We start from the raw sequence: 15294 nt of genomic DNA, 5'->3' as shown, positions 1-15294 counted from the left end.
TTCTTCTGATCAAGAAATTTATGATGGGATTGATGATGAAGATGCTGTTACTAGGTATGTTTTTATATCATTTAAATATTTTGTTGCTTTATTGGAGTGTTTTCATTTCGGGTTTTAGTATTTTTTAATTAGGCATAATAATCAGCAAGTGAGTATACATCAGGATGGATTCATGAAGCTAAAAAAAGGGGTCCTTTGGTCTTTTGGAGAAATTTTATTTTGTAATTAATTTTGGTATGTCAGCAAAAGAAGCTGCAATCGTGAAAATTCCCAAATCCCCAACTAGACAGAATAGTTCTGAAATTAAAATAACAAACTAAAATGCTAGCTTGCTGAGTAACAACATGAAAGCAGAAAGCCAGTAGATGAATATCTATACCTACAAATATATCAAATATCTATAAATGACCTAAAATACATATTTCTAGTTTAGCATTTTAGACATTAAATATCCTCACCTTGTGCTGTATATATTGTTGACATTAATGAGAATTATGTGCATCAATGGAGAATTTAAACTGGACCTTTTAAAAAGAATGTTACATTTTATATTGTCGTAATTGCATGCATACTCCAAAGGTCTGTATCGCAGGATGAAGATAAGAATGATATCTGATCCTGGGGAATCTTGAAGAGGCTAAAGAACAAAGATGACAAAAAGAGAAGTGTACGAGAAAAAACAACCAAAGTCAATGGGGCAGAAGACAATGAAGATTTGTTGTAAGAGTCTGCCAGGAAATCACAGTGAACATTAACTAATTCTAATAAAGCATTGATCACATGCTAGTAACGTTCTCACAGCAGCCTAATGAATCAGATTGCAACTCAGGATGATACTTTTCTGCAAAAACACCGACCTTTCTTTTAACTTGCATAATATAATTGCTCTATTAACAAGCTGTATTTGTTGCTTAAGTCTAGTAATTAAAATATACCAATATTTTTTTTTTGTTGAAGAGCACCAAAATAATCCATCATCTTTGTGCCACTCTGGTGATGTACGTTTGCTATATCCTCAGTTAAAATATACTTTGCTCACTAGTACAATGTTGCTAAGATAAACTGGTAAATCTAGTCCCATTAATCCAAATTTTAGGAATAATATGACGAACAGAAAAATGCAAAGATTGTCTTGCCTAGAGGTTAGATCAGCAACTGGTGTTTTTACCACCGTCTTCTCTCATTCAGTTCTGAACCAGTTTACTTTGATTCAGTGATAAAAATGCATTTAGTCCAGAAGTATTGTTGGTGTCAGTGGAGCTTCCAAATGTCTGGAGATTATTTGGAGCCCTTGTGTTGCAAGTTTTTAAAATTATTTAAATGATGCAAAAGCCTATTAATGTGATATAAATACTTAATGAGCATCTTTTTTTTTTTCAGCATGTGTCCTTCAACAAAGCAGTTTGGAAAAGGTAATTAATAGCCTATTGTTTCATCTCCATATTGATTCCTGATCCTTTTTTCTGTATACATTACTCTCTCTCATGCTAGTCACAAAAACACATCCAAGGAAGGAAACAGAATTTCCCATTGCTTACCCAGTTCCAGCAAATAAATTTCAAATATTGTAACTGATTTGGCTACAGGTAAGGAGATGCAAATACATTTCAAGCTCTCTAGAAAACAATTTAATGTATTTTTAAGAAGTCATGATTTTTCTATGTGAGATTTTCACTAGTTCATTTTATTTGACATTAAGTATGAACAGATACACTTGGAAAGAAACACTTAATGCAAAACTTCAAAAATAAAGAGATGCTTTTTATTTTTATCACTTACATACTCATAAATATCAGCTCATCCATGGATTAAAAAACAAGTTCTTACAATTTTTGAGGCTGGTGCCTGAACTGAGTTCTAAATCTTTTATCTCCCACTGTGATTTTTCTAACCATGGATTTGATGAGTCGAACAATTGCTTCTTTTATACAAATATGCTGGATGTGATTCAAAGTATATTCTTGGGGTAAGAATGCTTTTCACTGCTTTGGCATTGCAAGATGGCCTAAAAACTAACATACATGTGACTCATATGCACTTCTAGGCAATGTTGCATTGACCAGAGTGCTATAGAAGTGCCTGAGTGTACATTAAAATTAAACCCTAAAAATATACTTTGATGCAACCCAGTGGGAAATGGACTAATTAAAAAAAAAGATTAAAGGCTATTGCATTAGTCAACATGTGCTAAAACGTGCTTCAGCTTAAGAAGATTAAAATATCAGTGAAAACCTATTATTATTACCTATTAATACCTATTGCAGCCCTCGAACTATTATTACCGCCCCTGGACTATTACCCACTGTTGCTCTTCCATGTGGGTGGTGATGAGGTGGCAACAGGTAGCCCAAGAGACTTCAGGGCCTTGGGATGGTTAGTAATGGAATCTGGGGTGCAGGTTATCTTTTCTTCTCTTCTCCCAGTTATAGGCAGTGACACTGAAAGAAGCAGATGCACTCAGTCTGTTAATACATGGCTCCATGGCTAGTGTCACCACCACAATTTTGTGGGTTTTGACAATGGGATGACACCAGGCTTGCTGGCATCGGATGGGATGCATGTTTCTCAAAGGGGGAAGAGGGTCCTCACTCATGAGCTAGCAGGGCTCATTGACCAAGCTTTAAACTAGGCTTGATGGGATAGGGGGGTACTATCAGGCTTGCTCGTGAAAAGCCAAGGGACGACAAACCAAGGTCTGAGGGATAGGTCGCTAGCGAGGGCCCTCAACCTGTTTATCTGAGATGTGCTGGGTACGCTGCAGCACACTTACGGAGACAAGCTAGAGGCTCCTGAGGCAATAGGAGCCGATGGGGAGTCACGGGTAAAACACGTCAAAGGAAGGTGTCCTTTCAGAAGCCAGTGAAAGACAAGGTGAATCGAGCGAGTTTGCAGAGGTGAAAGCCATTCAGCTGGCTTTGGACATTGCCGAGCGAGAAAAATGGCCAGTACTTTATCTCTACACTGACTCATGGATGGTGGCAAATGCTCTGTGGGGGTGGTTACAGCAGTGGAAGCAGGGCAACTGGCAGCGCAGAGGCAAACCCATCTGGGATGCTGACCTATGGCAAGATATTGCTGCCTGGATAGAGAATCTGGTTGTGAAAGTACGCCATGTAGATGCCCACGTACCGAAGAATAGGGCCACTGAGGAATATCAGAACAACCAGCAGGTGGATTGGGCTGCTAGGATTGCAGTGGCTCAGGTGGATCTGGACTGGCAACATAAGGGTGAACTCTTCATAGCTCGGTGGGCCCATGACTCCTCAGGCCATCAAGGAAGAGATGCGGCATATAGATGGGCTCGTGACCGAGGGGTGGACTTGACCATGGACACTATTGCACAGGTCATCCATGAATGTGAGCCATATGCTGCAATCAAGCAAGCCAAGCGTTTGAAGCCTCTTTGGTATGGAGGACGATGGCTGAAATATAGATATGGGGAGGCCTGGCAGATTGATTATATCACACTGCCACAAACCCGTCAAGGCAAGCGCCATGTGCTCACGATGGTGGAAGCAACCACTGGATGGCTGGAAACATACCCTGTGCCCCATGCCACTGCCCGAAACACTATCCTGGGCCTTGAAAAGCAAGTCCTGTGGCGACATGGCACCCCAGAGAGAATTGAGTCGGACAATGGGACTCATTTCCAAAACAGCCTCATAGACACCTGGGCCAAAGAGCATGGTATCGAGTGGGTATATCACATCCCCTATCACGCACCAACCTCTGGGAAGATAGAACGATACAATGGATTGTTAAAAACTACACTGAGAGCAATGGGTGGTGGGACTTTAAAACATTGGGATACACATTTAGCAAAGGCTACCTGGCTAGTTAACACCAGGGGATCTACCAATCGGGCTGGCCCTGCCCAATCAAAACTTCCACGTACCATAGAAGGGGATAAAGTCCCCGTAGTGCACATGAAGAATATGTTAGGGAAGACAGTCTGGGTTAGTCCTGCCTCAGGCAAAGGCCAACCCATCCGTGGGATTGCTTTTGCCCAAGGACCTGGGTGCACTTGGTGGGTGATGCAGAAGGATGGGGAGGTCCGATGTGTACCTCATGGGAACCTGATTTTGGGCGAGAATAGCCAATGAATCAAATTGTGTGTTGTTAATTGCTAAGTAACCCTGTCACTGTATGTCCTCGTTACTATAATTGCTATCAGTTGTACTACAGCAAGAATCACCCAAATTAAGGACAGATGGACTTTGATGAAAAACCGAGTAAAGCACAGCAGTGATGGGATCAGACCTGACCTCAGCAGCTGGCGCCCAGCAACTTCCTCAAGATCTACATCTTCAGCCCACAGACTGTGGGCATGAGCCACACCCGGTACACCAGTCACAAGCTCCGAAAAATACAGCATGCAACAGTCCAGCACCAGACAGCATCTCACCTGCCCTGAGAGACTGTTCTAACAGATGGAGCCCAAAGCCATGGATTAAATGAACTCAGCGGACACTTTGGAGGGATGGCCCATAAACTAAGGGCATTATATCTGCAAGAACATATATGTGTGTATATATATAAGACAGGGGAGAGTGGTGGCAATTCATCGGAACCTGTAAGATCTGGGCATGGCAAAAATGGTATGGAATAAGGGGTGGATAATGTCCTGGTTCTCACAGGGATAGGGTTAATTCTCCCCAGACTCACAGGTATTCCATCCCATGTGAGCCATGCCCACCCTGAGCTGCCAGGGAGGGGGCAGGAAGTCGCTGCTTGGAGCAGGCAGGGGCGTCCCGGGTCCGGTTGGTGAGCGGCAGGGAGCGGCAGTTCCGTAATCGTGTTTGTATATTCCTCTATCCGCATTATTGTTGTTGTTTTTCTAGTTCCCTTTGCTGTTCTTTTAAATTGCCTTTGTCTCAACCCACGAGTTTTGCCTTTTTCTTCTGATTCTTCCTGTATTGGGAAGGCCCGAGTGAGCAGCACATGGTTCTTTGTTGCCATCTGAGGCTAAACCACGACAGAAGGCCACCTGAAGAGTAGCATGAAGGAAATGCAACCACTCCATCCATTAAGTCAGCTTTATTGGGTGGGCCCAGCTTAAGTGCCTCTATGCAAACGCACATAGCATGGGGAACAAACAAGAGGAGTTGTGCACACACTTACAGGGCTATGATCTTATTGGCATCATGGAGATGTCGTGGGAAGGCTGCTATGACTGGAGTGTTGGAATGGAAGAATACAGGGTCTTCAGGAAGGACAGGCTGGGAAGATGAGGATGGGGTGTCGCCCTCTATGTCAATGACTAGCTGGAGTGCATGAAGCTCCACCTTGGGATGGATAAAGTGCCAATGGAGAGCTTATGGGTCAAGATGCTTACTGCAGGGGGGTTGGACTAGATGACCTTTAAAGGTCCCTTTCAACCCAACACATTCTAGGATTCTAGGATTCTATGATTAAAGGGAATGCAGGGACAGGTGACGTTATGGTGAGGGTCTGCTACAGGCCACCTGACCAGGATGATGGAGCGGATGAGGCCCTCTATAGACAGATAGGAGCAGCATCACGTTCACAGGCCTGGTCCTCATGGGGGACTTCAACCACCCCGATATCTGTTGGAAGGACAACACAGAGGGGCACAAGAAATCCAGGAGGAAGCTCTTGGAGTGCATTGATGACAACTTCCTTCTCCAAGTGGCAGAGGAGCCAATAAGGAGAGGTGCTATGCTGGACCTTGTCCTTACCAACAAGGAGGGGCTGGTGGGGAATGTCAAGCTCAAGGGTAGCCTTGGCTGCAGTGATCATGAAATAGTAGAGTTCAAGATCCTTCAAACAGTGAGGAGAGTGTGCAGCAAGCTCACTACCCTGGACTTCAGGAGAGCAGACTCTGGCCTCTTGTGAGATCTGTTGGTAGGGTTTCATGGGATAATGCACTGGAGGGGAGAGGGGCCCAAGGAAGCTGGTTAGTATTCAAGGATCACCTCCTCCTTGTGCAAGGCGTTTGACACTGTCCTGCATGACATCCTGGTCTCTAAATTGGAAATGCATGGATTTGATGGATGGACCACTCGGTGGATAAGGAACTGGCTGGATGGCCGCACTCAAAGGGTTGCAGTCAATAGCTCAATGTCCAAGTGGAAACCAGTGACAAGTGGCATTCCTCAGGGGTTGGTACTGTGACTGGTGCTGTTCAACATCTTTGTTGGTGACATGGACAGTGGGATTGAGTGCACCCTCAGCAAGTTTGCTGATGACACCAAGCTGTGTGGAGTGGTTGACACGCTGGAGGGAAAGGATGCCATCCAGAGGGACCTGGACAGGCTTGAGAGGTGGGCCTGTGTGAACCTCATGAAGTTCAACCAGGCCAAGTGCAAGGTCTTGCACCTGGGTTGTGGCAGTCCCAAGCACAAATACAGGTTGGGCGGAGAATGGATTGAGAGCAGCCCTGAGGAGAAGGACTTGGGGGTGCTGGTGGATGAGAAGCTTAATGTGAAGCGGCAATGTGTGCTCGCAGCCCAGAAGGCCAACCATATCCTGGCCTGCATCAAAAGAAGCATGGGCAGCAGGTCGAGGGAGGTGATTCTGCCCCTCTACTCTGCTCTGGTGAGACCCCACCTGGAATACTGTGTCCAGCTCTGGGGCCTCCAACATAAGAAGGACATGGACCTGTTGGAGCGAGTCCAGAGGAGGGCCACAAAAATGATCAGAGAGATGGAGCACCTCTCCTATGAAGACAGGCTGAGAGAGTTGGGGCTGTTCACTCTAGAGAAGAGAAGGCTCCAGGGAGACCTTATAGTGGCCTTCCAGTACCTAAAGGGGGCCTACAGGAAAGATGGGGAGGGACTCTTTATGAGGGAGTGTAGCAATAGAACAAGGGATAATGGCTTTAAACTGAAAGAGGGTAGATTTAGATTAGATATTAAGAAGAAATTTTTTACTGTGAGGGTGGTGAGGCACTGGAACAGGTTGCCCAGAGAAGTTGTGGATGCCCCTTCCCTGGAAGTGTTCAAGGCCAGGCTGGACGAGGCTTTGAGCAGCCTGGTCTAGTGGGAGGTGTCCTGTTCATCACAGGGGGGTTGGAACTAGATGATCTTTAAGGTCCCTTCCAACTCAAACCATTCTATGATTTTATTTTTAGTAATAGAGTCTTGTTCTGAAAAGGTTGGCTGGTGTATGTTTTGCATAGTAGATTGTGCAAAACAGAGAACCCACAGTTACGTAGGTGATAAATGGCTACAGTACTTGCTACAATTTCTTGTCAACTTAGCTACACTACTGTAGATTGTAACACAATGTATTTGCTACTGAAGGATCACAATAATTTTCCATTCTTTTAAACGCTATTGTTTCAGACTGTGGAGACAGTGATGTTTATGATGCTGTAGATTCCTCAGTCTTCCCCTCTCCACTGGCAAGTGAAAATGGAAATTACTCCCCTGACTAGAGATTTTTAATACACTGTGACAGATTTTTCAAAGTATTTACTAGAGGCAGATTGCTGCTAATGTATGCTTTATTTGGTATTCATAGAAGCGTAGAATCATAGAATACCAGGTTGGAAGGGACCTCAGGGATCATCTGGTCCAACCTTTCTCAGCAAAAGCACAGTCTAGACAAGACTGTGCTTGTCTGGGGTGGCTGACACACCGGAAGGCTGTACTGCCATACAGAGAGACCTGGACAGGTTGGAGATCTGGGCAGAGAGAAACCTTATGAAGTTCAACAAGGGCAAGTGTAGGGTGCTGCACCTGGGGAGGAATAACCCCATGCACCAGTACAGGTTGGGTGCTGACCTGCTGGAGAGCAGCTCTGTGGAAAGAGACCTGGGAGTCCTGGTGGACAACAGGATGACCATGAGCCAGCAATGTGCCCTTGTGGCCAAGAAGGCCAATGGCATCCTGGGGTGCATCAAGAAGAGTGTGGCCAGCAGGTCAAGGGAGGTCATCCTCCCCCTCTACTCTGCCTTGGTGAGGCCGCACCTGGAGTACTGTGTCCAGTTCTGGGCTCCCCAGTTCAAGAGGGACAGGGAACTGCTGGAAAGGGTGCAGCAGAGGGCTACCAAGATGATTAGGGGACTGGAACACCTCTCTTATGAGGAAAGGCTGAGGGATTTGGGTCTCTTCAGTCTGGAAAAAAGACGTCTGAGGGGTGACCTTATCAACACTTATAAATACTTAAAGGGTGGGTGTCAGGAGGATGGGGCCAGGCTCTTTTCGGTGGTGCCCGGGGACAGGACAAGAGGCAATGGGCACAAACTTGAGCATAGGAAGTTCCACCTAAACATGAGGAGGAACTTCTTTACTCTGAGGGTGGCAGAGCACTGGAACAGGCTGCCCAGAGAGGTGGTGGAGTCTCCGTCTCTGGAGACATTCAAAACCCACCTGGACATGTTCCTGTGTAACCTGCTCTAGGTGACCCTGCTGTGGCAGGGGGGTTGGACTAGATGATCTCCAGAGGTCCCTTCCAACCCTATGATTCTATGATTCTATGATTCTATGATTCTAAGATGGCCCAGCACCCTATCCAGCTGAATCTTAAAAGTGTCCAGTGATGGGGAATCCACCGCTTCCCTGGGGAGATTATTCCAATGCCTGATTGTTCTCGTTGTGAAAAATTTTCCTCTTGTGTCCAATCGGAATGTTCCCAGGAGTAACTTGTACCTGTTACCCCTTGTCTTTTCCATGTGACTCATTGTAAAAAGGGAGTCCCCATCTTCTTTGTAGCCACACTTTAAATACTGGAACATGGTGATAAGGTCTCCCCGAAGCCTTTTTTTATCAAGGCTGAGAAAACCCAGTTTTCTCAGTCTATCCTCATATGGCAGGCTTCCCAGTCCCTTCATCATCTTTGTGGACCTTCTCTGGACCCTTTCCAGCCTGTGCACATCTTTTTTGTATAGCAGGGACCAAATCTGAACACATTATTTGACCTGTGTTGAGTAACACAGGACTAACTTCTCTTCTAATGCTGGGGAAAACTCCACTTTTGGAAGACTCTAGTGTCTGAATTAGGGACAATATTTACTTTATAGCCATCTATGGTATGTGGGATTCAAGGTCTCAGTGTTTTTGAGCCTTGCCAGCTGCAGGGATGAGGAGGAGCGAGGTCTGGACATTTGACCCCAGTTGGCCAACAGGATTATTTCATACCATGAACATCACATTCAATATAAATTAGAAAGTTTGCTGCATAGTTCACTCTCTCCCTTGATGGTGGCAGTCCAGAGAACTCCTTGCCCTGGTGCTGGATCCCTGAAGCCTTCCCTTCTTCCTGAAGCCATTGCGCTTGCAGTGTCCGATATTTGTTGTCCACTGCTGGGAGTGCACAGTTTCCTACTGATATAATTGGCTGAGTATAGTCCTTGTATATCTTATATTAGTATCAGGTTTAATACTAGTTCTTTAGTATTATTGTTAATTATTTAGTCTCATCCTATTAAATCTATTTATATTTCAACCTTCATGTTTCCTTGCTTTCCCCGATTCCCCTTTCCGGGTGGGGAGGGGTCATCGGGTGATAGAATAATTGTCTAAATGACAATAAATTGTTATGGGTTTTCTCAAACCATAATAGTATTCCAGGTGTGGCCTGACAAGTGCTGAGTAGAGTGGGATAATGACTTCTTTATCTCTGCTGATGATGCCCTCGTTGATGCAGCCCAGCATCCTGTTGGATTTCTTTGCCACAGCAGCACACTGTTCACTCATATTGAGCTGCTTGTCCACCAGGACCCCCAGGTCCCTTTCCACAGAGCTGCTCCCCAGCCGGGTAGATCCCAGACTGTGCTGCACTTCTGGATTTTCCCAGGTGCAAGACCTTACACTTGTCCTTGTTGAACTTCATAAGATTCTTGTTAGCCCACTCTTCCAGCCTATCCAGGTGTGGGATAATTGCTGGAGGTGACTTAGAAAATACAGTTATATTCACATTTTTAAAAAAAGGCACAGCGTTGAAGAAACTTCCAGGGTGGAGTGCAGCTGATATGCAAGGAATGTATTCCACTGTAGTTCCCTAGGCTGCATAACCTGCAATCTTAGAGTCAGCAGATTCTAAGTTGGAAAAAAACAAGCATGGAGAGTGGGGCGGTGTGAAGATACCATGGCCAAACTCTGTGCATCAGCAAAGGAGATGGGAACTTATGGTACTTTGAATACTGATAAGCTGCATAGCTGTTACCCTGAGACAAGAGTTTCTTTTTTTTTTGTAAAAATCATTCCCATAGGTTGAACATCTCCAGGATGCAGAGGTAGACGAAATATTCTACAAGCAGCTGGGAGAAATTTCACAATCACTGGCCCTTGTCCTGATGGGAGAATTCAACCTACCAGATATCAGCTGGGAACACAATACAGCTGAGAGGGAACAGTCTAGGAGGTTCCTGGAGTGTGTTGGGGATAACTTCCTGACACAGCTGGTGAGGGAACCAACTAGGGAAGGAGCCCTGCTGGATCTGTTGTTTGTAAACAGGGAAGGACTTGTGGGGGATGTGACAGTTGGAGGCCATCTTAGGCACAGTGACCATGAAATGGTAGAGTTTTCTATTCTCAGAGAAGCAAGGAGGGGGGTCAGCAGAACTGCCACCATGAACTTCCGGAGGGCAGACTTTGGTCTTTTCAGGAACCTGCTTGACAGAATTCCTTGGGAGGCAGTCCTGAAGGGCAAAGGTGTCCAGGAAGGCTGGACATTTTTCAAGAAGGAAGTCTTAATGGAGCAGGAGCAGGCTGTCCCCATGTGCTGAAAAATGATGTTTCGGGGGAAACAGCCTGGCTGAACAGAGAGATATGGATACAACTCAGGGGAAAAAAGGAGAGTTTATGGCCTTTGGAAGAAGGGGCAGGCCACTCAGGAAGGCTACAAAGATGTTGTAAGGCTATGATGTAGGGAGAAAATTAGAAAGGACAAAGCCCAACTAGAACTTAACCTGGCTTTGGGTGTTAAGAACAATAAGAAAAGTTTCTATAAATATATTAGTAACAAAAGGAGGACTAGGGAAAATCTCCATCCTTTATCAGATGAAGGTGGTAACATAGTGACAAAGGATGAGGAGAAGGCTGAGGTACTTAATGCCTTCTTTGCCTCAGTCTTCAGTAGTAGAGTCGGTTGTTCCCTGAGCTAGAAGATAGGGGTGGGGGAGCAGAATGAAGCCCCTGTAATCCAAAGGGAGATGGTGAGGGACCTGCTCCAACACCTGGACATACACAAGTCTATGGGGCCAGATGGGATCCACCCAAGGGTACTGAGGGAGCTGGCAGAAGTGCTCACCAAGCCACTTTCCATCATTTACCATCAGTCCTGGCAAACCGGGGAGGTCCCAGTTGACTGGCATCTAGCAACTGTGATGCCCATCCACAAGAAGGGCCAGAAGGAGGATCTGGGGAACTACAGGCCTGTCAGTCTGACCTTGGTGCCTGGGAAGGTCATGGAAGAGATCATCCTGAGTGCCCTTATGCAGCATGTGAAGGACAACCAGGCGATCAGGCCCAGTCAGCATGGGTTCGTGAAAGGCAGGGCCTGCTTGACTAACCTGATCTCCTTCTATGACAAGGTGACCTGCTTGGTGGATGAGGGAAAGGCTGTGGATGTTGTTTACCTGGACTTTAGTAAAGCCTTTGACACCATTTCCCACAACATTCTCCTGGAGAAACTGGCTGCTCATGGCTTGGATGGGAGTACTCTTCACTGGGCAAAAAACTGGCTGGAGGGCCAGGCCCAGAGAGTGGTGATGAATGGACTTAAATCCAGGTGGTGGCCAGTCACAAGTGGTGGTCCCCAGGGCTTGGTATTGGGGACGGTTCTCTTTAATATCTTTATCAATGATCTGGATGAGGGGATCGAGTGCACCCTCAGTAAGCTGGCAGCTGACACCAAGTTGGGTGGGAGTGTCGACTGGCTTGAGGGTAGAAAGGCGTTGCAGAGGGATCTGGACAGGCTGGATCCATGGGCCGAGGCCACTGGTATGAGGTTCAACAAGGCCAAGTGCTGGGTCCTGCACTTGGGTCACAACAATCCCATGCAGCACTACAGGCTTGGGGAAGAGTGGCTGGAGAGCTGCCTGGCTGAAAAGGACCTGGGAGTGTTGGTTGACAGGCAGCTGAATATGAGCCAGCAGTGTGCCCAGGTGGCCAAGAAGGCCAACAGCATCCTGGCCTGTATCAGGAACAGCGTGGTGAGTAGATCTAGGGAAGTGATTGTCCCCCTGTACTCGGCACTGGTGAGGCCCCACCTCGAGTACTGTGTCCAGTTTTGGTCCCCTCGCCACAAAAAAGACATTGGTCCAGTTTTGGTCCCCTTGCCACAAATAAGACATTGAGGTGCTGGAATGGGTCCAGAGAAGGGCAACAAAGCTTATGAGGGGTCTGGAGAATAAGTCTTATGAGGAGCAGCTGAGGGAGCTGGGGTTGTTTAGCCTGGAGAAAAGGAGGCTCAGGGGAGACCTTATCGCTCTCTACAACTACCTGAAAGGAGGTTGTAGCGATGTGAGGGTTGGTCTCTTCTCCCAAGTAACAGGCGATAGGACAAGAGGAAATGGCCTCAAGTAATGTTTTTTGTCCATGTTAGGTTGATGGTTGGACTAGATGATCTGAAATGTCCTTTCCAACCTAGGCGATTCTATGATTCTATGATTCTAACTTTGCTCATTATAATGTCATTATAATACCAAAACACACCTCTATCCTAAAAGCTACCTCCCTCCAAGTTGCAACCACCCCTCACTGAGTCTGCACTCTGAATTTTTGCTAGTCTATACCTTTAAACGCAAAGCGAGGAAATTTACAGCAATCATAACAAAGGTATGTATGACTAGAGTCACTCAAGCTCCACCTGAAGGGTAAAAAATAGTATAAAGATGGCTTAAGATTGGAGGGATGCTAGGGAAGATACCACCGCAGACAAGTCAGGAAAACTCTATCTCGAACCGTTGCTGACTTCTGGGACCAGTCGACGGGCTGAGCCTCTCTTCCCCCCCATAGGGACGCCTATTGAGTGAGATATGAACACTTGGTACTGGGGCCTAACAGTGCTGGTAAAGACAGAGGTGAAGAAACATTGGGAACTTCTGCCTTTTCAGCATTGTTGGTGACTAATTCACATCTCCTGTTTAACAGCAGGCCAATATTTTCCTCCTTTTTCTGCTCCTTGTTTATGTACCTGAAGAACCCTTTCTTGTAGTTTTTGACATTTCTGGCCAGTTTCAATTTGAGCTGAGCTTTTGCTTTTCTAACTGCATCTCTCCGTGCCCTGGCAATGTCCTTGTAGGTCTCAACAGGTATTCATCTGTTTTTCCATCTCTGATATGCTTCTGTCTTGCTTTTGAGCAGACTCAGAAGCTTGCAGTTAAGCCAAGGGGGTCTCTTGCTCCGTCTACTTCCCTTACCTTTAAAGGGGATGAACTGTTTTTGTACTTCCAGGAGAGTGTTCTTGAAAAACTCCCAGCACTTGCTAGCTTCTTTATCTTCCATGGAAGCTTCCCACAGAGTCCCTCCCAGCTGAGCTCTGAGCGAGCTGAAGTTTGCTCTTCTAAAATCTAAACCCTTTGTCTTAGTACTAATCTTCAGCATGCTCAGCAGGATCCCAAACTCTACAGTATTGTGGTCACTGCAGCCAAGGCTATCACTAACTAAGATATTACAAAGCAGGTTTTCTTGGTTTGTGAGTAGCAAGTCCAGCAGTGTCTCGTTCCTGGTTGGCACATCTAACGTTGATATGCAGTCCTCTAGCATTCCATGAACTTGATGGATGACATGTGAGCTGCTGTATTGTTCCTCCAACAAATGTCTGGGTAGTTGAAGTCACCCATAAGAACCAGGTTCTGTTGACCTGAAGCTTGCTTAAGTGACCCACATAATGCTTCATTGGCCTTTTCATCTTGGTTTAGAGGTCAGTAGCAAATGCCTACTGTAACATCTCCCTTGGAGACGATCCCTTTGATCTTGACCCAGAGGCATTTGATAGGGCTTCCACAATCGCCGTAGTTGATTTCTATACATTCAAGGTTCTCGTTAACATAGAGAGCGACTCTGCCTCTTCTTCTTCCCTGCTTGTCTTTACGAAACAGCCTATAGCCATCCATCGTGATCCTCCAGTCATGTGAGTTGTCCCACCATGTTTCAGTTATTCCTATGATATAATTTTCTGACTGGGCACAGAGTTCCATTTCCTCCCCAGGCTGCATGCATTGGTATACATACACTTGAGGTAGTTGGTCTTCTGGTTCTCATCTTGGGAGTCAGCTAAGGGACATTTGTCACTGCTCTGGTTGGCCTGGCTTATTCCCCAGTTGGTTGCAGTGGCATGAGCGTTGCCACTTTGGACCCCGCCCCCTGAGTCCTTCAGTTTAAAGCCCACCTCACCAAGTTGGCCAGCCTGCTGCCAAAGATTCCCTTGCCTCTTCTAGAGAGGTGGATCCCATCCCTCCCTAGCAGGCTATAGTCATCGGCACCCTCTCAGTAACATCTCAGACCTTAGCTCCCAGAAGGCAGCATTACCTCTTGTGATCCCCTGTCAGGCTGGCAGATGGGCGCCTCAGTGCCCCTTAACAGAGAATCACCCACTATGAGCACTTGTCGTTTCTTTTTGCAATATCCACTACGTGCTACTGGTACAGTTTCTCCTTGAAGACCTTGCTCCTGGGCGTCTACAGCTGTTAAAGCTTCATATCTGTTTATGGTTGTAATGCTGGAGGGTGGGGACTGACGCAGAGTCCTACTTTTGTGGGTCACCAGTGTCCAAGGTGCCTCATTCCACTCCATGCTCTGTTTGCCCACTCTGTTCACAGCGTTCCTGGTTGCCGCGCTCCCTAGGCTGCTTTTTATAGGCGTGGGGATGGTCGCGGTTGCTCTGGCAATGCCCAGGCCTCCTCAGCATCTCCCTCGAGAGCTCCTGGTGGGTGTTTCCGCTGCCCTGGTGTTTCCCTACCTCAGGAAAAACCCCTGTGTGCCAAGATCTGCCTCTCCGCTGCGTGTCAGACCAGCTCTGAAGCAGCTCCCCTCAGCAACTGACTGCTAGTTTCCATTACACCGCGTTTAAATCTCCCGCTGTTGCTCTGGCAACGCCCAGGCCTCCTCAGCATCTCCCCAAAACATTGTCAGGTTTTGTAGTTCTCATAACCCTGCTGCTGACAATGGCAGTTGAATGCTCCCTGCCTCTATTTCAGATTGAAATAATAATTAGACTATAGAATAAATAAGTTTCAAGGTTTAGCCCCAGCCGGCAACAAAGAACCACGTGTCCTTTTCGCTCACTCCCCCTCCAGTGGCAGGATAGGGGGAGAATCAGAAGAAAAAGGCAAAATTCGTGGGTTGAGATAAAGGCAGTTTAACAGAACAGTGAAGGAAAAGA

General features: G+C 46.4%; 1 long non-coding RNA gene across 1 annotated transcript; it reads left to right on the top strand.

Annotated features, from left to right (window-relative positions):
* The first annotated feature begins 620 nt into the window (after positions 1–620).
* Positions 621–4804, top strand: LOC141735479 (uncharacterized). Its single transcript, XR_012584744.1, has 3 exons — positions 621–720; positions 1381–1412; positions 4175–4804. It is a non-coding gene; the product is annotated as an uncharacterized LOC141735479 (long non-coding RNA).
* The last annotated feature ends 10490 nt before the right edge of the window (positions 4805–15294 follow it).

Source organism: Larus michahellis, chromosome W (genome assembly GCF_964199755.1).
Source record: "Larus michahellis chromosome W, bLarMic1.1, whole genome shotgun sequence".
NCBI lineage: Eukaryota > Metazoa > Chordata > Aves > Charadriiformes > Laridae > Larus > Larus michahellis.
Note: the sequence above shows the minus strand (reverse complement) of the source record. Positions and strands in the feature narration are given on the sequence as shown.